Source organism: Tachyglossus aculeatus, chromosome 26 (genome assembly GCF_015852505.1).
Source record: "Tachyglossus aculeatus isolate mTacAcu1 chromosome 26, mTacAcu1.pri, whole genome shotgun sequence".
NCBI lineage: Eukaryota > Metazoa > Chordata > Mammalia > Monotremata > Tachyglossidae > Tachyglossus > Tachyglossus aculeatus.
The window spans coordinates 14,193,127-14,217,706 of NC_052091.1; the positions used below are offsets into that span (position 1 = coordinate 14,193,127).

The 24,580-nt window shown below is 51.5% G+C and overlaps 1 protein-coding gene across 4 annotated transcripts in view; it reads right to left on the bottom strand.

Moving 5' to 3' along the window:
* LINGO1 (leucine rich repeat and Ig domain containing 1) overlaps window positions 1-24,580 on the bottom strand; it is a 157,711-nt gene that overhangs the window by 34,085 nt on the left and 99,046 nt on the right. The window contains exon 1 of one of the 4 annotated variants that reach the window (XM_038767561.1): window positions 2,279-2,368. The exons of 2 other annotated variants lie outside the window; for them this stretch is intronic. The gene's annotated coding sequence lies outside the window, so the exon portion shown is untranslated. Of the gene's footprint in view, window positions 1-195; window positions 217-2,278; window positions 2,369-24,580 lie in introns of those variants that run through there. One more of the 4 variants, XM_038767560.1, reaches the window with a different exon arrangement.

Here is a 24,580-nt window from a genome sequence, read left to right on the forward strand (position 1 = left end):
CGGCCCGGCTCCTCCGCCGGGAAGACAATGGAAAGGGGCAGCGCCCCCAGACCCCACCTCCCACCCCATCCTCGACGGGTCCGGCCCTCCAGGCTCTCCTGGGTCCCCTGGCTCCCCTCCACGGCGGCGCCCCTTCCCCCCATCCCTGCCCTGCTCCCCCTGGACCCCCCAAAACCCCTCCAGCCCCCCACTCACCAGACGGGCGCCATCCGCGGGAGCCAAGCCGACCCCCCCCCGACTGGGGGCACCGAGAGCCCCGGGGGCCTGGGGGCTGCGGTGATGGGGGGGACGGACACACACACACACACACACACACACACACACACACACACACACACACACACACACACACACACACACACACACACCCACGCCGCCCTCCTTTTAGTGCTAAAAGACGACGCTCCCCGCAGCTGGAGGCTGGTGGTTGGAGCCTGGAGGTTGGAGGCTGGAGGCTGGAGGTCGGAGGCTAGAGGCTGGAGGCCGGGTTAGGAGGGAGCAGGAGCGCTCCGCCCCAGACCAAAGCCTCCCAGCATCAGCCACATTCATTCACTCGATCCAATTGATCGAGCGCTCACTGGGTGCGGAGCGCTGGACTAAGCGCTTCAGCAGGGAAGGGACCCAGGTGTCCGGCCGCCCGTCCACCCCCGGTCCCCCCGATGGAGCTGGGTGGGCGGCAGGGTGGGCCCTGACCCCCTCCCACCTCCATTCATTCATTCAATCGCAGCTGTTGAGCGCTTACTGTGTGCAGAGCACTATACTAAGCGCTTAACCTCCAGCGTCACTGACCTCCTTCTCTCCTAACGCCCCCCTCTCCCAGGGCAGAGGGGCTGGGGTGTGTGTGTGTGTGTGTGTGTGTGTGTGTGTGTGTGTGTGTGTGTGTGTGTGTGTGTGTGTGTGTGTGCGCACGGTTTCTCCCAGAGAGCGGCCAGGGAGACGGGCAAGGTGGTGGTTTGGAGGGCAAAGCCACCGGGCAGGGCCCTGGGTTTTCCCCGCGTAGTAAGCGTCAAAGCTGGCGCTGAGCGAAGATCAGGGAATGAAAGGCGGGACGGGGCGGGCGGGGAGGGGGCCCTCAGGTCGGGGGGAGGCGGCGGGTGGGGCCCGCGCACGCTGGGCCCGGGGGACCCCAAAACCCGAGGGCGGAGGGCGGACGGGGGCGGGGGGGAGAGCGGCGCCCCTACCTCGGTACAACGCCTTGCACGTGGCCGGCTCTCGGCGACCCCCAAGCCAACCGGCTCTCGGTTGGGGGGGGGGGCACAAGATGGGCCCGGGGTGGGGGGCTGCCAGGAAAGGGGGTGGGCTTTGGGGGAGGGGATGGAAGAGGCCCTGGAGTGGGGTGGGGGGCTGGGGGCAGGGATGGAGGCAGGAAAAGAGAGACTCGAAGCGCTGCAGAAGAGAGGGGTTGGTGGGCTGCCGCCTCTCTTCCCATGGCGGGGGATGGGGGGTCCCTCCCGCCCCGCCCCCGCCCCCCGAGCCCGGAGCTTTCCTGGGGGTCCGGAGGGAGCGGGACGGGGGAAGGGGAAAGGGGCAGAGGCGAGTCCTGCCGGTCCTTGCGCCCTCCTCCCGGAAGCCCCCCGGGCTCTCCCCGCCCCGCCCCAGCATCTCCGCGGCCGGGGCTGGACTGGGGAGGGACCCCGGGGGTCTCCCCGCCCAGCATCCCCGCGAAGGGAGCTGGACTGAGGAGGGACCCCGGGGGTCTCCCATCCCAGCATCCCCAAGGATGGAGCTGGACTGGGGAGGGGGAGGGACCCCGGGGGTCTCTCCAACCAACATCTCCAAGGATGGAGCTGGAGTGGGGAGGGGGACGGAGCCAGGGGGTCTCTCCAACCAGCATCCCCGTGGATAGAGCTGGAGGGGGAGGGGGACGGACCCCGGGGGTCTCTCCAACCAACATCCCCGCGGGTGGAGCTGGACTGGGGAGGGGGACGGACCCCGGGGGTCTCTCCAACCAGCATCCCCGCGGATGGAGCTGGACTGGGGAGGGGGACGGACCCAGGGGGGTCTTTCCAACCAACATCCCCAAGGATGGAGCTGGAGTGGGGAGGGGGACGGACCCCGGGGGTCTCTCCATCCAGCATCCCCAAGGATGGAGCTGGAGTGGGGAGGGGGCCGGACCCCGGGGGTCTCTCCATCCAGCATCCCCAAGGATGGAGCTGGAGTGGGGAGGGACCCCGGGGGTCTCCCCTGCCGGCATCCCCGGGGCCGGAGCTGCGGCGGGGAGGGTTTGGGGCGGGTCCCCGGGGGGTGGAGGGCCGCGGGCGGGGGTGTGGGCGCTCACCTGTGCGTGTCCTCCGGGCGCGGCCGGTCCCGGGCGGGCATGTCCGGCCCGCGCCGCCGCCCCGTCCCCGTCCTCAGGGCCCCGCCGGCTCGGGGACCCCCGGGGCGCCCCCCGGACGGCCCCCCGGACCCGCCCCCGGACACCGGGCCGGGGTCCCGCCCCGAGGGGGCCGCAGCGGCGGCCGGCCGGAGGGCATCCTGGGGCTGCGGCCGCCGCCTCCACCGTGGCTCCGGCCCCCCGCACCGGTCCCCCGCCCCGCACGGCACCGGCCCGCACCGGCCCGCACCGCCCCGGCCCCCGGGCCGGCTCCGGGAGCGGCAGCGCGCTCTGCCGGGGCTGCGGGAGCTCTGCCGGGGAAAAGGGGCGGGGGCCGGGCCCGGGGAGGGGCCTCCTCTCTCCGGACCCCCAGGGCCCGCCGCCGGCTCCTCCCAGACCCGGGGATGGGGTAGGGGGGCCGTTGTCAAGGAGATGAACGGCGGGGGCGGCGATAGAGATGGAGAGGAACCCTCCCCCCACTAAGCCCCCCCCAAATCCGGCTGAAAACGTCCAAGAATAAGGGGGTGGCAGTGGGCAGCAAGGCAAGGGGCTTCCCGAGCCCTGCGCTCTGTCCCCGGGGGGCTGGGGACCCCACTTTGGGCACAGAGTGACCCGGAATCTCCCATCGATCGATTAGGGGCTCCCTACCCTCCTCCCCTCCCGTCCTGTCCTCCCCTCCTCCTGCTCTTCTGGCACCAAGAGGAAAAGGGGTAATAATAATAATGATGGTGTTTGTTAAGCGATTACTATGTGCAAAGCACTGTTCTAAGCGCTGGGGGGATACAGGGTGATCAGACTGTCCCACGGGGGGCTCACAGTCTTAATCCCCGTTTTACAGATGAGGGAACTGAGGCCCAGAGAAGTTGTGACTTGCCCAAAGTCACACAGCTGACAATTGGCGGAACGGGATTTGAACCCACGACTTCTGACTCCAAAGCCCGGGCTCTTTCCACTGAGCCACGCTGCTTCTCCGTGGCTCAGGGGTGGTGGATGGCGGCGGGGGTGGGGGCATATGCCAGGGTTCCCCCCCCAGAACTTTTCCCCTCCCTCTGGGCTTAGAGGCCTCCCTCCCTCTCTCCCTACCTGCCTCTCTGCCTTTCTACCTGGCTCCCTTCCTTCCTTCGTCTCCTTGCTTCCCTGCCTGCCTCCCTAATAATAAATAGTAATTATGACACTTCTTAAGCACTTACTATGTGCCAGGCACTGTACTAAGCACTGGGGTGGGTTCAAGCAAATCAGGTTGGACCCAAGTCCCTGTCCCACAAGGGGTTCACAGTCTCAATCCCCATGAGGAAACTGAGGCCCAGAGAAGTGAAGTGATTTGCCCGTGGCTTAGTGGAAAGAGCCCGGGTTTAGGAGTCAGAGGTCGTGGGTTCTAATCCTGCCTCCACCACTTGTCAACTGTGCAAGTTTGGGCAAGTCACTTCTAGGTGCCTTGGTTACCTCATCTATAAAATGGGGACTGAGACTGTGAGCCCTACGTGGGACAACCTGATTACCCTGTATGTACCCTAGTGCTTAGAACAGTGCACAGCACATAGTAAGCACTTAACAAATACCAACATTATTATTATTATTATTATTATTATTATTATTATTATTATTATTACACAGAAGACAAGTGGCCCGTGCTGTATCCACTGAGCCATGCCTCCCTACCTGCTTCCCTGCCTGCTTGGAACTGTGGATGGTGGTGGTGGCCAGGGGAGAGTCTACCCACCTGGGCCAGGGCCAACCTCAGATGCCATCCCTTGCTCTCTGGCAAATGGGATGCCCCTCTCTGGACCTCCCCAGAACCAAGGCCCAGAGAAGCAGAGGGCCTAAATCAATCAATCAATCATATTTATTGAGCGCTTACTGTGTGCAGAGCACTGTACTAAGCACTTGGGAAGTACAAGTTGGCAACATATAGAGACAGTCCCTACCCAACAGTGGGCTCACAGTCTAGAAGGGGGAGACAAAGAAAAAAACCAAACATATTAACAAAATAAAGGCAGGGCACCATCTCATTGCTAACTCCCAAGAGGGAGGGTGTTCCTGGACCTTGGATCTCCTACCTGTGCCATAGGATGAGAGGGAAAGGCCAGACTTTTCTCAGTTCTTATGAGCCTCAACCCTTCAACCTCCCCCACATCAGCTCCCCTGTCCCCATCACACACACTGTCACTAGAGAGGACTGCCCCACTGAGAAACCCATCTTCCCCAGGGCTTTGTCTACCCTCTGTTCCAGGTTTCCCTGGTCCCCATTTCACAGGACAGCCATCAAGGCAGCTGAAGCAGGCAGTTTGTTTCTTTTTTTTAAAAAAAATTAAATGGTACCTAATAAGTGCTTATTATGAGTCAGACGCTGTATTAAAACGCTGGGGTAGACCCAAGATAATCAGAATGGACACACATTCCCTGTCCCACAGGGGGCTTACAGTCAATAGCAGAGGGAGGAGGATTTAATCCCCGTTTTACCACTGAGGTAACTGAGGCACAGAGGAGTGAAGTGACTTGCCAGAGGTCACACAGTAGACAAGTGGCAGAGCCGGGATTAGAACCCGAGGCCTCTGACTCCTAGACTCGTGTTCTTTCTGACCACACTGCTTCTTACTAGGCTCAGTGGAAAGAGCCCGGGCTTTGGAGTCAGGGGTCATGGGTTCAAATCCCGGCTCCGCCAACTGTCAGCTGTGTGACTTTGGGCAAGTCAGTTAACTTCTCTGTGCCCCAATTACCTCATCTGTAAAATGGGGGTTAAGACTGTGAGCCCCCCGTGGGACAACCTGATTACCTTGTTACCTCCCCAGCACTTAGAACAGTGCTTTGCACATAGTAAGTGCTTAACAAATGCTATGATTATTATTATTATTATATTAACTAGGTCATGTTGCTTTCCAGGCCCCCCACCCCAGCCCAGACAAGAAGGTTAAGACTGTAAGCTCGTTATGGGCAGGGACCATGTCTGCTAATTCTGTTGCATTGTACTCTTCCAAACACTTAGTATAGTGCTCTGCACATAGTAAGCACTCAATTAATACCATTGATGGGAAGGTTAAAGGATGGAGAGAAATAACCTGGGACAAGCAGCATGGCCTAGTAGAAAAAGCACAGGCCTAGGAGTCAGAGGTCATGGGTTCTAATCCCGGCTCCACCACATGTTTGCTGTGTGACCTGGGGCAAGTCACTTCACTTCTCTGTGCCTCAGTTACCTCATCTGTAAAATGGGGATTGAGACTGTGAGCCCCACGTGGGACAATCTGATTACCTTGTATCTAACCCAGCGCTTAGAACAGTGTTTGGCACATATAAGCGCTTAACAAATACCAGAATTATCATTATTCATCATCATCATCATCATCATCAATCGTATTTATTGAGCACTTACTATGTGCAGAGCACTGTACTAAGCGCTTGGGAAGTACAAATTGGCAACATACAGAGACAGTCCCTACCCAACAGTGGGCTCACAGTCTGAAAGGGGGAGACAGAGAACAAAACCAAGCATACTAACAAAATAAAATAAATTATTAAAATGGAGATAAAGATTGTGAACCCCATGAGGGACATGGACTGTGTCCAATCTGACTACCTTACATCTACCCCAGTGCTTAAAACAGTGCTTGGCAAATAGTAAGCGCTTAACAAATGCCAAAATTATTATTATCATGATTATTATTTACTGTAAGACTCCACTCCCCTGTGGCTTTGGGGCCCTCAACTGCTCTGTTCTGGATAGTCACCAGAGAGCCAAGCCCGCAGAGAGAAGCGGGAAGCGGCAGAGACACTCCAGGGTGGGCAACCGAGATAGAGGGGAAGCCTCTGTTCTGAGGAGGATAGGACCTCCTCTCCTCCCCCAGGTCTGGCTACTCCAGCGGGCAGTACTGCCCACCCATGCTCAGCAGAGCGATGTTGGCGTGGGAGGAGATGGGTGGGAGAGAAAGAGAGAGAGCTCAGCGTCGAAAATAGCCAGGCCGGAATGAGACCCAGGAAGAGACCAGAATTCTGGTCTTGAGACCCTTGTCCAACCGAGGGAGTTCCCATTCCACCTCAGTGTCCAGACTCCGGACACTAAGATCACTCGAAGGGCAAAATGATGCATCTGATGTTATCCCCAACCCAGATTATTATTCTCGTATTTTGGCAGAAGACAGGACGTTCTGGAGAAAATGTATCCATAGAGTCGCTGTGAATCGGAAACGACTCGACAACACTTGATAATAATAATAATTCTGGTGTTTGTTAAATTCCTTGTGGGCAGGGAGCCTGTCTACCAACTCGGTTATAGTGTACTCCTCAAAGCGCTTAGTACGGTGTTCTACCCAAGGTAAGCACTCAATAAATATGATTGATCGATAGTTGAGTGCTAAGCTCGTTATGGGCAGAGAATGTGTCTGTCGAACTCTCCCAAGCATTTAGTACAGTGCCCTGCACACAGTAAGCACTCAATAAATATGATTGATTAATTGATTGCCAATCACTGTTCTACACACTGGGATAGATACAAGTTAATCAGGTTGGACACGGTACCTGCCCCACATGAGGCTCACAGGCTAAGTAGGCTAGGTAAAATCCTTGCCGTTCACCGGGCTGTGAGCCGAACTCTGGGGCTCGGCCTTCTCTGGTCCCGGAGGGGAGGCATCAGCAGACGGTGCTCTCTTAGAGTCAGGACAACATCGTCGGCTCCCAGTAATCACTGGCCAACTCCTTAGTTCGCAAACTAGGTCACAACTGGGTTAGGGAAGGCTGGACCACCCTGTGGGCCGTAATTCCACTGGGAAAGGAAAATGATGATGTAGCAAATCTGGGAAGCCAACGGAGGCCTGGGAGGTGAGTGGAAAGAGTTTGGGAATCAGAGTAGCCAAATGCCTAATGGAGCTTTACCGCAGGAGGTGCAGAGTTCTGACTGAAGAGCTGTCCAGGGTGTTCCGCCAGGTGGACAGGCCCAGTAGGGATCCTGAAAAATAACCGGCTTAATGCAGGCATTACAGATGAGAGTGGCTCCCAAGGTGACTCGTTGCCCACTGGACCACGGAGCTCCGGCACGCTATGCTGTGGACACTTGGGCTGTACATGCGTCCCGCATGCAAAAGGCCTTTGCATGCACTTTGCGATATGCTGCACCCCTTCCTGACAACTTCCTTGTTTCACTCTGTGCCCCAGTAAGAACACCACTGGCAGGGATGAGAGCACGTGAACACCATCGCATAAAACACTGGCACTAATATCAGGTCAATGGATACATCTATTGGGCGCTTAGGAAGTGTAGAGCACTGAACTAAGTCATTGGGAGAGGACAAGAGAGCAGGTAGAGTTGATTCCTGCCCTTAAGGAGCTTACAGTCCGTCTAGTGAGCATGGGTCCAGTTTTCTTGATGGGAGACTATCACCAGACCCTGAGATAGTGGTGATGGTGGTTGGTATTTGTTAAGCGCTTATCTATGTGCCAAACACTGCACTGTTCCCCCTTCTAGACTGTGAGCCCACTGTTGGGTAGGGACCGTCTCTATATGTTGCCAACTTGTACTTCCCAAGCGCTTAGTACAGTGCTCTGTACACAGTAAGCGCTCAATAAATACGATTGAATGAATGAATGAATGAATAAATGTAGGTTCCACATGGGGCTCAAAGCCTAAGTAGGTGGGAGAACAGGTATTGAATCCCCATTTTGTAGATGAGGAAGCTGGGGCATAGAGAGGATACATGACTTACTCAAGGTCACACAGCAAGTACTTGGCGGAGCCAGAATTAGAACCCAGGTCCACTGAGTCCCAGGCCTGTGCTCTTTCCACTAGGCCATGCTGCTTGACTGAGGTAGCCAAGGGCCCTCCATTTCCACCCTCCCATCTCCCAGCCTTCCTCTAGCCCCTATCCAAGACCAACCAATTTCCATTTGGCTTCCCAGGTAGCATGCTCCCGCCATGTACCCTTGTCTCCTCAAATCCAAATGACCTACAGCATCTGGACTAATGAGGCATCTGGAATCCATTAGCAAACCTCTGGGCTTGCTGGCTGGAATGGCCACCCAGGCGCGAGAGGAGATACGCTCTCTCATTCCAGGAGCCGAGACTGGTTTCCCTGAAACCTCTGAAGCCTCTATACCGACCAAGGGCAACCTTCAAAGGCCCGAGCTCTCACCGACAAATCCACAGACTCCTGAACACCTGCTCAGGTAGGGACAGTCAATCACGTATGCCAGGTGAGGAGCAAAGAATGCCAATTTAACTTAGCGTAGCATCACAGGGCCTCCTGGCAATAAGCACTTTTTGATGGTCTGGTCAATGTTTTGGATTTATTTACAAAGCTGGGTTATCCTCAGCCATGTCCATGTCAAGTACACTTATCACTCAACTGTACAGTGGTTCCGGCTCACAAACAGATACATTCACTCCCCCGCATCCTCTCCTGTCAAGAATGTGCTCTGGCCCCACTCGAGCCCACACCGAATCCCCAGAGCTGCTGTGTGAGTCAAGAGCGGGCAGGAGGGCTAGTCCAGACCCCTGGAGTCCATACAACCCATACAAACTTCTCCGGCTGGAGGAGAACTCTGGGAGACAAACCTTTTATTCCGGGAAAGGTCACACTGAACAGAACAGCAGTAGCCACCCTAGCTGGGAGGATGTGTGCAACGGCATCTTAGAAACCTGCCTATTGAGTCGGGGAGCGGGAGGACTGCAGGGTAGGGGGCCTGTTGGAAAATCCAGAAAAAAATAGAGCCCAAAGTCTATGAAGGGAATCCAGAGAAGCAGCGTGGTCTAGAGGAAGCAGCACAGGCCTGGGGGTCAGAAGGGCCTGAGTTCTAATCCTATCTTTGCCACTTTCTGCTTTGTGACCTTGAGCAAGACACTTAACTTCTCTGTGCCTCAACTACTTCATTTGTAAATAGGGATTAAGACTGTGAGCCCCGTGTGGGATATATGGACTGTGCCCTGCCAGATTATCTTGATTCTACCCAGCGCTTAGTATAGTGCCTGGAAATGTAGTTAGCGCTTAACGAATACCACTAAAAAATACAAAAAGGGAAGGAGAGTTAGCTGGAAATTGGGGAGGGGCTGGGGAGATTGATAAAACACTGCTTCGCAATGGATGCCTCCCTCTGGCCTCTACCCCGAAACCATCCTCCATCCCGTGAAACCAACAAGAGGCCACCAACGGACCGGAGAAGCATCATGGCATACTGGATAGAGCACGAACCTGGGAGTCAGAAGGTCATGAGTTCTAATCCTGTCTCTGACACTTGTCTTCTATGTGGCCTTGGGCCCATCACTTCACTTCTCTGTGCCTCAGTTCCCTCATCTGTAAAATGGGGATTAAGGCTGTGAGCCTCACGTGGGGCAGGGGCTGTGTCCAACCCGAGCTTAGTACAGTGCCTGGCACATTGTAAGCGCCTCAACAAATACTCTCTGCCTGGGAAAACGAGGGCCCGGCGCTTCCCGCTTCCAGGTTTTTCCCGGGAGAGGACGCAAGTCCCAATCCCAGGAATGGCCACTAGGTGGCAGCAGAGCAGAGTGGAAAATGGGCTGGATGATGAGGAAGAGGAGGGAAGAAGAGGAGGGAGGATGAGGAAGAAGAGGTAGGAAGAGGAGGGAGGAAGAGGAGGGAGGGGGAAGAGGAGAGGGTGGGCTTAGGATGTCCACCTCCCCAAGCAGAAGGACCACTCTCTTTTCTCCAGCCAACTCCAACCATCCACAGTGGGGAGTTTTCCAGGGGTACGAGCTTGTTGGGGAGAGTCCATGGATAGGGAGAACAGACCTCCAGCTCCTGGCTGACCCTTGTCCCACTTCCTGGCCCACTCTCCCCCCAGCCCCTGACCTAGCACCTGGCCCAGCCTCTGGTCGGAACCTCTCTGACCCCAGGGGGATGATGAGTTTCAGGGAGTTGGCCCCCAAATCATCCCCCTTGACTGGGCCTGTAAGTGGCATTTGTTAGGCTGCTTTCTATGTGCCAAGCACTGTATTGATTGCTGGGGGAGAAACAATATAATCAGATCAGCTACAGTCCTTGTCCCGCATAGGGCAGTCTTTGGCAGAGGGAGACCAGGAATCGAATCCCCATTTTATGGAAGAAGAAACTGAGTCCCAGAGAGGGGGAGTGACTGGCCCAAAGTCACAGCAGACAAGAGCCTGGGCTTTGGAGGCAGAGGTCATGGGTTCAAATTCCGGCTCTGCCACTTGTCAGCTGTGTGACTTTGGGTAAGTCACTTAACTTCACTGGGCCTCAGTTCCCTCATCTGTAAAATGGGGAGTAAGACTGTGAGCCCCCCGTGGGACAACCTAATCACCTTGTATCTCCCCCAGAGCTTAGAACAGTGCTTTGCACATAGTAAGTGCTTAATAAATACCATTATTATTATTATTATTATTATTACAAGTGGTGACTCCAGGCCCAGGAAAGAGGAAAGAGGACTCTTTCCTCTAGGCCACGACTGCTTCTGTGCAACCTAGCTTCCGGGGAGGGGAGCCCCCAAAGGGCTGTTCGTGAGTTTGTTACCAAGTCCTGCAACTCCCCCTCCCGCCCTCGAGACAGGAATAGATGCCCGTCTGTGGAACTGTGCTCAGCCAGAAGCCCGGGACTCCCAGCCTTGGATCCAGGAGAGGGTTGGAGGAAGGGAGGCAAAACGGCTGCTATTTCCAGCTCCCCGCCTGACGTACAGGGTGGCCTGAGCTTCTCCAACCCCCGCACTGGGCCTCGGTTTCCCTGCCTGAGAATTGGGGGTGGCTCAGGCACTCTGGGAACTGGTGAAGATGAGTTAGGTCTTGGGGAAAGTCTCCAGGATTCCGTTCCCCCTCAACCGTTCACTGTCCCTTACCCCAGGCTGCTGAGAGGACTTTCTGGGTCATTCTCTCCTTGGCCCTGCAGTTGCCACCTCAAGCTGGGAAGCCCGGTTAGGATATCCTGGCATTGAACCCCACATTCCACCGGGGAAGGAATTCTCCACGGAATCTTCCTTGTCCCTGCCCACTGGGCTGAGGCAGAAGCTTTAGGAGAGCAGCTTTCTGGGGGTCCTTGTTCTACAGGTGGCCCAGGGGGGAGTCTGGGCACGCTGAGACCCCTGCTATGGAAAGAAGGAGCCCCCAGTTGCCCATCCCACAGCCTCGGAATCAGTTGAGCGTTTACTTGAGGAAGCGCAGGAAGCAGTGTGGCCTAGTGGAAAGAGCAGGGGCTTGCAAGTCAGAGGATCTGGATTCCACAGTTATCATTATTATTATTATTCTAATCCAGGCTCTGCCACATGTGTGCTGTGTGCCCTTGGGCAAGTCACATAATCATCATCACCATCATCATCACCAATGGTATTTATTGAGCACTTACTAAGTAAAGAACACTGTACTAAACAGCTGAGAAAGTACAATACAACAGAGTTGGTGGACACGTCCCCTGCCCAAAATGAGCGTACAGTCTAAACAGGGATTATAATAATAATTGTGGTATTCGTTAAACGCTTATTCTGTGTCAAGCACTATTCTAAGGGCTGGGATAGATACAGGATAATCAGACCCCCCTAGGGCTCTCAGTCTAAGTAGGAAGGAGGACAAGCATTGAATCCCCATTTTGCAGATGAGAAAACTGAGGCACAGAGAAGTTAGGTAACTTGCCCAAGATCACACAGCAGGTAAGTGGTAGAGCCGGGATTAGAACCCAGGTCCTTTGACTCACAGGCCCATGCTTTTTCCACTAGGCCAAACTGCTTCTCTTCACTTCTCTGTGCCTCAGTTTTCTCATCTGTAAAATGGAAATTTAATGCCTTTTCTCCTTCCTAGTTAGATTGTGAGCCCGAGGTGGAACAGGGACTGTATCCAACTTGATTATCTTGCATCTACTCTAGTGTACAGTGATTGGCACATAATAAGCATTTAACAAGTATCATAACAATAATTGTTATTATTATTACTATTATTATTATTTTTAAAGGCCTATTAGATTTCTTGCCTGTCAACAGGCTGGTCAACATTTCTTAGAGACCCTAAAATTCTTGATTTGTGTTAAAATCTCCAGTAACATTTAAGAGTCCGAGTTCAAAATTCTTCTGGAATCCCAGGGCCAGACCCCACCTCAAAAATTCATTTCGTCCAAACCCCTGTTTCCAGGCAGGACCCGATCCAGAGAGATGAGATTCCAGCCGTGTTTAACAGGAGGGGGATTTCACCATCTTGCTTCCTTTGACCAAGTCTAACCTTAATCCTTTCTGCTGCAGCCCAAGCCCACTGTCCTTAATTCAGTTCTCAGGGTGATGGAGGCAGCTGGACAGCATCAACAGGCCCAATGCTCCATACAGTGCTCTTCATACAGAAAGCACTCAATAAATACCATTGATTCACTGATTGATGGATCTCCGGGACTGGCCTCGAGCTAATAGTCTCAATCCACCGCTCAATGGTATTTATTGAGTGCTTACTCTGTGCAGAACACTGTACTAAGCACTTGGGAGAGTGCGATGCAAGAGTTGGTAGACACGTTTCTTGCCCACAGTCTCTCCACATATTCAGAGCTGGCCAGATCTCATCCAGGTATGCATGGGTCACTCGGGGCAATCTGAAGGTACAAACATATGTGCCCCCATCAGCAGATGGGATAATCCTTAGACACCAACCTGGACACTGAGGCTGCCAAGGGGCCCTGCTATTTCCTCAGCCTGTTGTTTGCACAAGATTTTATGTTAGACATGGTGGGAGAAGGAAATCTGGCCTTCCATCAGCAGGACAGGCTTTTGAGTTGTTTGTGCGGTATTGGAGTTCACTTGCACTGAACCATCCACACTCTCTCAACCAACCCAAATGGAGACAACAAATGCATTGCGTTTCCTTTTTCTCCGGACGGAAGAGTCAGTGTGGCCTAATGGAAAGACCATGGAACTGAGAGGCAGGACAACTGGTTTATAGGATTTGCCTCGCTTCTTGCCTGCTATGTGTCCTCAAGTCAGTCACTTAACCTCTCTGGGCTCCAGTTTCCTCATCTGTAAAATGGGGGTAGTCTGTCCATCTCAGACCCATGTTGCATAGGGTCTGTAGCCAAAGAGATTATTTTGTCTTTATCCCAGTGCTTGGCATAGAGTGCTAATAAATACTGTTGCTGTTATTATTATTATTATTGTTATTATTATTATTACCTGGGTCCTAATCCCACCTCTGCCACTGATCTGCTGTGTGACCTTGGGCAAGTGAGGTTACCACTCTGAAACTCAGTTTCCTCATCCATAAAATGGAGATGAGATCCCTACCTGCCCCACCTCAGATTGTGAGCCCCATGTGGGACAGGGACTGCGTCCAAAACTATTATCTGTATCTCTTTCAGTATTTAGCACAGTGCTTTGTTACATACAAAGTGTCTAATATTGTAATTAATATAACACCCATTTGGCCATACTTAGTGCTGAGGGTTAGTGCTTTGAGGTTAGTGTTTAAGGAGGTGTCAGTCTCCTTACTGAGCTCCCTGCCTCCTGTCTCTCCCCACTCTAGTTCATACTTCACTCTGCTTCCTGGATCATTTTTCTACAAAAAGGTTCAGTCCACGTTTCCCCACTCCTCAAGAACCTTCAGTGGTTGCCCATTCAATGCCCCAGCAAATGGAAATTCCTCACCATCATCTTTAAAGTACTCCATCACTTTGCCCCCTCCTACTTTATCTCCCTGATTTTCTACTACAACCCATTCCGCACACTTAACTCCTCTAATGACAACCTACTCGCTGTACCTCAATCTCGTCTATCTCGCCGCCGACCTCTTGCCCACTTCCTGCATCTGGCCTGGAACATCCTCCCTCTTCATATCCGACAGATGATCACTCTCCCCACCTTCAAAGTCTTATTAAAAGCACATCTCCTCCAAGAGACTTTCCCTGACTAAGCCCTCATTTCTTCTTCTCCCACTCCCTTCTGTGTTGTCTTTGCATTGGATCTGTACCCTTTAATTGACTCTTCCCACAGTCCCACGGCCCTTATGTACATATCTGTCATTTATTTATCTATATTACCATCTGTATCCCCCTTAGACTGCAAGCTCATTGTGAGCAGGGGTTGTGTCTACCAATTCTGTTATATTGTACTCTCCCAAGCACTTAGCATTGTGCACTGGAGACACTAAGTGCTCAATAATTACGATTGATTGATTGAGGGTCTTTTTACCCCATCTGAACAAAAATTTCCCTGTCTGACCAATTAAAAAACAAACAGAAGCCAGTGCTTCAGACAAATGCAGCATGGCCCAGTGGAAAGATGTTGGGTCTGAGAGTCCGAGGATCTGAGTTCTAACCCCAGCTCTGCCACTTGTCTGCGGTGTGATCTTGGGCAATCAACTTCTCTGTGCTCAGTTCCCTCATCCACAGAATGGTGATTCAATAACTGGTCCCCTTCCTACTTGGACTGTGAGCCCCATAAAGGGTCTGATTATCTTTACCACAGCAGTTTAGTAGAGTGCTTGGGTCATAGTAAGCGCTCACCAGATCCCCAAGTATAAACTCCAAAAAGCTGACAGAAATTGTGAGTCCAGTGAGCTTAGCCGCCCTGTCTTTTCTGCTGCCCTTCTTGCCCCCCGTGGCTGGCCATCCCATCACTTGCAGAGGTGGCTGGGAAGGCTACTCCCTCCCTGGATATCAGCAGGGCTGACCAGAGAGGCAGAGGGGGAGGGGAATTGGCTCGGCCTGTCTGGGAAGCCAATTAGGGCTGCTGTGCCTGGGTTGGGGGAGAGGGTCCTGCCCCAGGGGCTCATCCCCACGGGATGGCACCAGGCCTCCTGTAGGGCCAGAGGCAGAGCAGCATGGTGGCACACTGGGCTGGCAGGGGTGTGAGGACTACTGCAATCTAGTCCCACAGTCCCTTGGGTCCCACTGGGAGAGGACTGGCCAGCCATTTCCCTCTTGGAGCCTCAGTTTCTCCACCTCACAGTATGGCTGCTTCAAGGAATCGCCAACCTCACGGCAGGTTTGATCCAGGCCTATACTGAGCCTCCATCCTCAACGCTACCTCCCGCCTGTAGCATGTAACATATTCTGGGCACCAGGCCCTCCCTCATCCCTCAGCCCCCACTCCCTCCGGCCCTACACCGTGCCCCCTCCCATGGAGATGGCTGAGCCACCCGTGCCCTTGCAGGACTCTTAGGTGGGTGGGTGGGGAGCCATGGGGAACACCCAGCAAGGTTTGAGAGAGGAGCTGCTGCTGTGGCAATTTGTTTGTATTATGGCATTTGTTAAGCATTTACTATATGTTAAGCACTGTTCTAAGCACTGGGGTAGGTGCAGGTAAATTAGGTCGGACACAGTTCCTGCCCCGCATGGGGTTCACAATCTAAGTAGGAGGGAGGACAGGTAATCCCCATTTTACTGTTGAGGAAACAGGCACAGAAAAGCAGAGTGACTTACCCAAGGTAATAATACTAATAACGATGGTATTTGTTAAGCACTTACTTTGTGTCCAGCACTGTTCTAAGTGCTGGGGTAGAAGCAAGCTAATCAAGTTCGACCCTGTTCTGACCCATTTTACAGATGAGGTAACTGAGGCACGTAGAAGTGAAGTGACTCTCCTAAGGTCACAAAGCAAGCTATTGGCCGAGCCAGGATTAGAACCCAGGTCCTCTGATCCCAGGCCCGTGCTCTTTCCACTGGACCATACTACTTCCGGAGTCTTCCGGGGCCAGCTGCGGGGTTCAGGCTGAGGACTACGGCCAGGCCCGATCCCGAGGAGGAGGCGTTGGGAAAGGCTGACCTCGTTAGGCGGAGGCTGCTTGGCTGAGCTTCAGAAAAGCCTCCCATGGACCCGAGAGCCCGGCCCTGTGAAGCCACCTCATCCCTGCCTCTCTCTTCCACCCGGCTTCCTGTGTGGGCACATCAGATGGCCTCACTCAATCAAGATTCACCAACTCCTGCTGGCAAGCTAATGGCAGTTGAATGGACAGGGGAAACAAGGGTTTGGGAGCGCCACCCCCTATCCCCATTCCCTCAGAGGGCTTATTTCACAGGTCCAGCTCCTCACCACTAAAAAAGCCCAAATTAAAAGGAAAAAAAACAGATCTGAGGTCAATCAATCTATCATATCTATTGTGCACTTACTGTGTGCAGAGCACTGCGCTAACGCCTTGGGGGAGTACAATATAATAGAGTTGGCAGACACATTTCCCACCCAAAAGGAGCAGGTCCAATGAAATCCATTCCTATCCATCAACAGATGTTTTTTATTGAGCACCCACTCTGTGCGGCACACTGTACTAAGTACTTGGAAGGGGGCACTAGAATTGGTAGATGCAATCCCTGCCCTCAGGGGGCTTCCTGCTCTCCAAGAAGTCAGGGATTTTCCAAACAGAGGGTTGGGAACTCCTACTCCCAGAAGATCACGTGAGTAGCTTGGGAGAGGATTGATTAGGGGTGAGGGAGAGTAGGGAGACAGAAGCCAAATAATCAATCAACAGTATTTACTGAAATCCCACTCTGTGCAGAGCACTGTACTAAGCACTTGAGAGAGTTGAAGAGAAATAGTGGCCACGATCCCTGCCCTCCCGAAACTCACAGCTTGCTGGGGTGATCCCAGGGGTTTGTTCTCTCATCCTCTTTTTCACATAAGACTTTTTTTAAATGGTTTTTGTTAAGTGCTTACTATATGCCAAGTACTGTACCAAGTGCTGGGGTAGATACAACCTAATCTAATCAGATTAGACACAGTTCATGTCCCATATGGGGCTCCCAGTCTCAATCTCCATTTTACAGATGAGGTAACTGAGCCACAGAGAAGTGAAGTGACATGCCCAACGTCACCCATCAGGCATGTGGTAGAGCCAGGATTAGAACACAGATCCTTCACATAGGCTCCCCCCATTCTCTCTTTAACCCATCGATCAGTGGTATTTATCGATCACTTACTCTATGCAGAGGGCACTGTACTAAGCGCTGGGGTCTCCAGATGGAAACCACAATCCCAGCCCTCGAGAAGCTTACAGTCTAGTATTGAGCTTCTTCCTGGTCTGTTCATCTGCCTGCCCTCCTCTTATGGCTTCCCTCCAACCCCATTGTCACCTCCTTCCCTACAAATTCCTTCCCGCCCACCTGTTCTCCCTGCCCAAGGTCACATAATAGGCAAGTGGAAGAGCTATGATTAGAACTCAGGTCCTCTGACTCTCAGGCCTGGGCTCTTTCCAGCTGCTTCTCAACAATAATTACGTTGTACTCTCCCAAGTGCTTAGTACAGTGGTCTACGCACTGTACCACTGACCGATTGATTACACCACAGAGGAAACCCTTGACCTTCTGCCTAGCTCTGGAAACTACGGGTGTATATGTATGGAGATCAAAACAGGCAAGGCAAGAAGCAAATTCAGCAGCTCGGTAGAGGGTCAATCTCTAGACTGTAAATTTCTTGTGGGCAGGGAATGTGTCTTTTGTTGTTATAGTGTACTCTCCCAAGTGCTTAATACAGTGCTTTGCACACAACAGGCCCTCAGTAAATGCGACTGAATGAACTCTATGTGGAGCTGTCGTCAGTCACTTATTGGTTTTCTATACATTCAAATTTATTTTAGCCTGTAGTTCTCTGATCCTTGTGTTGCATGTCTACTTCCGTGTTTTTGCCCTTCTTGCTGTAAGACTTTAAGGTCCTCCAAGGCAGGGAGAAATTCTCTGGGTGCCCAACTGGAATGGACGACTGACAACCCACTGATGGATTTAATTACACAAAGGAAGACTGAGCTTGTTACCGGTTTCCCCCTCTTTCCTCTCAACTTGGATGATGGCTGCATTTAGCTATACCAGTAATTAAGCAGAAAGGGATTAAAATCAGAAAAGCTAAAGGACAATGATGAATTACAGCTCTGGTCTTCAGGGTTAAGACCAAGGGCATTTACAGAGTGCTTACTGCGTGCAATTCAATTCAATTCCATTTGAATAAATCATATTTATTGAGCACTTACTGAGTGCAGAGTATTGTACTGGGCCCTAGGGAAAGTACAAAATAACAATAAACAGACAAATTCCCTGCGCACAAAAAGCTTACAGTCTAGAGGGGGAGACAGACATTAATATAAATAAATAAATTGCACATATGTACATAAGTGCTGTGGGACTGGGAGAGGGGATGAATAAAAGGAGCAAATCAGGGTGACACAGAAGGGAGTGGGAGAAGTGGAAAGGAGGGATTAGGGAAGACTTCTTGGAGGAGATGTGTCTTCAATATGGCTTTGAAGGGAGGGAGAGTACTTGGCTGTCAGATAGGAGTGAGAGAGTTCCAGGCCAGAAGCAGGATGTGGGTGAGGGGTCAGTGGCAAGACAGATGAGATCGAGGCACAGAGAGAAGGTTAGCATTAGAGCAGAGAAGTGTTCAGGTTGGGTTGCAATAGGAGAGTAGTGAGGTGAGGTGAGAGGGGGTGAGGTGATTGAGTGCTTTGAAGCCAGTGGTGAGGAATTTTTGTTTGGTATTATTATTGATCCCCATTTTGTAGTTGAGATAACTGAGGTAAAGACAAGCAAAGTGTCTTGCCCAAGGTCACACAGAAGACAAGTGGAGAGGAGCTGGGATTAGAACCCTGGTCCTCTTACTCCCAGGCCCTAGCTTGTTTCCATTAGTCCACATTGCTTCATGCACTCCTACGTGTCTCCCAATTTGCCCAGGAATCAGCTTGACTGACAGCTGTTACCTGGAGTCTATCTAGTCTTTGAGTCCCTCCGGCAGGGCAGGAAGGGTGGGGCTAGAAAGGTCTAGCAGCCTAGCATTGAAGACAGCCCAGATTTACTCTGCAGCATCTGTGGTGGTCTCTGGGGTTGAGGTTTCGGTAGTTATTAGGGTGTAGGCGTCTCCTGAGCAGGGAATGTATCCTGCACTTCTCCAAAGTGCTTAATACAATACAGTGCACTGTGCATCACTAAAATGTACCCTTTCTTCTTCATCCAAACTACTACCACATTAATACAATCACTTATCCTATCCTGACTTAACTACTGTGTCAGCCTCCTTGCTGACCTCCCTGCCTTCTGTCTCTCCCCACTCCAGTCCATACTTCATTCTGCTGCCCAGATCATTTTCCTACAAAAACGTTCAGGACATGTTTCCCACTCCTCAAGAACCTCCATAAGTGGTTGCCCATCCACCTTTACATCAAACAAGATACAAGATACTCATGTTGGACACTGTCCATTTCCCACATGGGGCTCATAACTTTTATACCCATTTTACCAATGGGGTAACTGAGGCCCAGAGAAGTTACGTAACTTATCCAAGCTCACACAGCAGACAAGTGGCAGAGCTGAGCTTAGAACCCAGGTCCTTTGATTCCCAGGACCCATGCTCTTTTTCATTAGGTCATGTTGTTCTCCCTCTCTCTTAGACTGTGAATGCTGTGTGGGAAAGGCACTGGATGTAATTTGATTATCTAGTAGAGTGCTTAATAAATATCATTTTTTTACTGGAGTAGTGCTTGACACATATTAAGTGATTACCAAAGATACTACTAATAATAATAACAATAATAGAGCAAGTGGTGGGGTCCCCCTGATGAAATGGTTTGGGTTTGGGCAGACTTCCCCCAGACGGTATGCAGAACATCATTACATCATACTATGTGCCTGTTGCATCATATGATGTTATTTGTGTCTGGTATCTGAGAAGACTGACAGTGTCCACCCCAACGAGAGAGAGAGAGAGAGAGAGAGAGAGAGAGAGAGAGAGAGAGAGAAAGAGAGAGACGGGTTGCTGCAGTTGATGCTAAGCTTATTTTTGCCTTGTTTGCAATAGTAATTGTTACCATAATATACGAGTACTATACCCCAGTTACATTATATTAATTATCATTATCACATGGTATTTGTTAAGTGCTTACTATCTGCCAAGCATTGGGCAAAGTGATCATGTCAAAGACCCGGATGGGGCTTACACTCTAAAGCAAGAGGGAGAACAGGTATTGAACCCCCTTTTTAAAGATAAGGAAACTAAGGCACACAGCAGACGAGAGGCGGTGCCAGGATTAGAACCCAGGTCCCCTTACTCCCAGGCCCAGGGTCTCTCCCCTAGGTCCAGCTGATTCTCACCCATTCCTCAGCTTCCCATTTGGAAAGTTCTCGTCCCCAGAGCTGAGACTCCCCCAACTTGTTACAGCCCTCCCGTTACTGCCCGGCCTCACTGCCGGAGACCCACACTTCACGTTTGGCAGGGATTGTTGAAACGCCTGAGAAAAGCCATACTGTGTCTTCGGTTTATCGAGCTATCACCCCCTTCCCGGGCTCTGTTGTTTTTCTCTGTTTCAGTGATTTTTTTTTAAAAAAAGGCAGAGACCAATTTGCACCTCATTATCGTCCTTTTGCTCCTCTGGAGGGGCTGCAGCTGGGCCTGGAGGCCAGCACGATGAAGACAGCAGCTCTGGGGAGTGGGCCGGGAGGGGAGCAGAAGGAATTGGGGTTGGTTGGGAGGCCTGATGCCGCTGATGATCATAGAACGGGAGGCCCCTTGGTGGAGGGAGAGAGGGGCGGCCTGGAGCTGAAGGTTGTGGTGGGAAGCGACGTGTCCTCTTGACAGCAGGGTGGTCGCCGACTAAGTCAGAGCATGAAAGAGTGGGCCGGTCTGAAGCGTGGCCGTTCTGGCCTGCCGCGGAAGGGTAAGAACTGAGGTTCCGACTGTGCAGGGGGATTGGCACCTGCTAGGATGGAAGATGCAGTAGCCATGGAAACCAGCATGGGGACCAGGTGCAGAGAGTGCAATCAATCAATCAATCAGTGGCATAAACTAAGCGCTGACTGAGTGCAGAGCACTGAACTAAGCGCTTGGGAAATTACAATACAACAGAGCTAGTTGATGCGAATCCCTGCCCACCGGGAGCTGACAGTCTACAAGGGAGATGGACGTTAAAATAAATTATGGAAAGGGGATTAATGTTTCTTCTTCTCCAGTCACATTCCTGCCTACTATCATCTCAGAACATTTGCACTCATGACTTCTCATGGCACTTTTATTTAATACCAATTTACATACTCTACTTCCAAATGTTCCTTCTACTTTTTAAATTATTTTTTGTTTGTCTCCTCCATTAGACTCTGAATTTCTTCCAAACAGGGATCATGCCTTCTATATATACCTGTATATATGTATATATGTTTGTACATATTTATTACTCCATTTATTTATTTATTTATTTATTTATTTATTTATTTATTTATTTATTTTGCCTGTACATATCTATTCTATTTATTTTATTTTGTTGTATGTTTGGTTTTGTTCTCTGTCTCCCCCTTTTAGACTGTGAGCCCACTGTTGGGTAGGGACTGTCTCTATATGTTGCCAACTTGTACTTCCCAAGCGCTTAGTACAGTGCTCTGCACACAGTAAGCGCTCAATAAATACGATTGATTGATTGATTGAATCTACCTTTATTATTTCTCCCTATCTGAAATTTACTTTAGTGGATGTCTCCCCCACTAGGTTGTAAATTCTTGAGGGAAGAGGTTACATCTACTAATTCTAGTGTTCTCGCCCAAGTGCCCAGCACAGTGCTTGGCACAAAGTAGGGATTCAGGATATGCTGTGGATTGACTGCTGAGCCCTAACTCTATCTCTATCTGTCTCTGCCCCTCCCCAATCCTGGCCCTAATGCAAGGCATTACCAATCCCAGAGAATCTCCCCAGGGGCCCAGAATCACGGGAATTTCTGCACAAGTTGGGAAGAGCACAGGCCTGGGAGCCAGAGGACCTGGGTTCTAATCCTGGTTCTGCCACTTACCTGCTGTGTGACTTTGGGCGAGTCACTTTGCTTCTTTGTGCCTCAGTTGCTTTGTCTGAAAATGGGGATTTAATAATAATAATGGCATTTATTAAGCACTTACAATGTGCAAAGCACTGTTCTAAGTGTTGGGGAGGTTACAAGGTGATCAGGTTGTCCCACAGGGGGCACACAGTCTTAATCCCCATTTTACAGATGAGGGAACTGGGGCACAGGGAAGTTAAGTGACTTGCCCAAGGTCACCCAGCTGACAAGTAGCGGAGCCAGGATTTGAACCCATGACCTCTGAATCCCAAGCCCGGGCTCTTTCCATTGAGCCACGCTGCTTCTCTACCTATTCTCTCTACCTTTCTGGCTGTGAGTTCTATGTGGGACAAGAGCTTTGTCTAATCTGATTATCCTGTATCTACCCAGCACCGAGTACAATGTTTTGCAAATAGAAAGGGCTTCACAACTTCTACAATTACTCTAGGAATGATTTATACCACCACCTCAAAAGAAGCTCAGGGAATAGGTGTGGCCTAGTGGAAAGAGCCTGGATTGGAAGTCAGAGGACCTCGGCTCTAATCCCAGCTCTGCTACTATAATAATAATAATAATGATAGCATTTATTAACCGCTTACTATGTGCAAAGCCCTGTTCTAAGCACTGGGGAGATTACAAGGAGATCAGGTTGTCCCAGTGCATTGTTCTAAACGTTAGGGAGATCAGGTTGTCCCATGGGGGGCTCACAGTCTTAGTTCCCATTTTACAGATGAGGGAACTGAGGCACAGGGAACAATAATAATAATAATAATGGCATTTATTAAGTGATTACTACGTGCAAAGCACTGTTCTAAGTGCTGGGGAGGTTACAAGGTGATCAGGTTGTCCCACGTGGGGCTCACAGTCTTCATCCCCATTTTACAGATGAGGTGACTGAGGCACAGAGAAGTTAAATAACTTGCACAAAGTCACACAGCTGACAAGTGGCGGCGCCAGGATTTGAAGGCATGACCTCTGACTCCAAAGCCTAGGCTCTTTCCACTGAGCCACACTGCTTCTCCACTAGTCTCCACTAGTCTGATGTGTGGCCTTAGACAAGGCAGTTAATTTCCCTGGGCCTCAGTTTTCCCACCTGTAAAATGGGGATTAAATCCTCCTCCCTCCTATTTAGACTGTGAACCCCATGTGAGACAGGGACTGCATCCAACCTGATTAACTTGCATCTACTCCAGCACTTAGTACTATGCTGGGCACATAGTAGGTACTGAACAAGTACCATTAAAAAAAAGAGGGGGGGATGTCTGGGTTCCAGGCCTGACTCACAGGATCCCATCCAGAGCATCACTGCTCCTCCCTGGCTCAGCTTCCCCACCTGTGGATCAGGGACATTTTGGACATCCCAAGCCTGGCTGGGTGTGGAAAGCTAACCCCAGAGGGGAGTTCCAGGGGCTTCAAGGTGGGATGAGCGGAGACAGAAAACAAGAAATCCCCACGGTGAACTTTAGGGCTTCTTGTGGATAAGGAACATGTCTACCAATTCCGTTGCATTGTATGCCCCCAAGCACTTGAAACAGCATGACCTAGTGGATAGAGCACGGGCATCGGTGTCAGAAGGATCTGGTTTCTAATCCCAGCTCTGCCTCTTGTCTGCAAGTCACTTAGCTTCTCTGTGCCTCAGTTCCCTCATCTGAAAAATGGGGATTAAGATTGAGAGTCCCATGAGGGAAAGGGACTGTGTCCAACCTGATTAGTTTGTATCTACTCCGGCGCTTAGTACGGTGCCTGGCACATAGTAAGAGCTTAACAAATACCATTAAAAAGTGCTTAGGATGATGCTCTGCATGCAGTAAGTACTCAGAAAATGTCGATCACTGATAGATGAATTAAAGGAAGCAGGCCCACCGCCTAGTTTCTTATTCTGGTGCTCTCTGATGCCCTAGTAGTACCTGGAACCAGGATGCTTGGTGGGGTGGACCCAGTAGAAGAGAGGTGGGAATCTGAAACAAACCTTTCCCATGAACAAATCCATCCCATTGACCAGTGGAAAGCTACCCGTTAGAATGTAAGCTCCATCGTGACGGGGATAGCATCGCCCAACTCTATTATATTGTCGTCTACCAAGAGCTTAGCACAGTCCCCTCCACGCTATGGATGCTTGAAAAATTCCACTGATAAATCAATTGGCCTCAACCCTCTCCTCATTCTGGGTCAAGCAGAGATTTGTCTCTCTAAGGCCGGCGAGCGGGAGAAAGAGCTTGCTCAATTAGAGCCCAGAGCCCCTCGCTACACTAACTAGACGCGGCCCTAACAGCCAGGATCTCAGTACCTATTGTCACCCACAGAAGATCAAAGATAATTTTTGGTGCGAGGAACTTATGAGTGACAGTGTTGAACCTCACAATGCAAGAAAGGGGATGGTGGCGGTTGCGGGGGTAGGGCAGGTAAAGGAACGGTGATTGGAGATTGGAGCTCAAAGACAAGGAGACAAGGAATTCAGTGAACGTGTTGAGGAAATCAAAATCATGTCAAACACGGATGCAAAGGAGAAAAGCATCCATCACCGGGCGGCTGCTGGGAAGATGTGGGCGGGTCGTTGGAGGGCTGCTACCAGCCGGCGTGGGGAT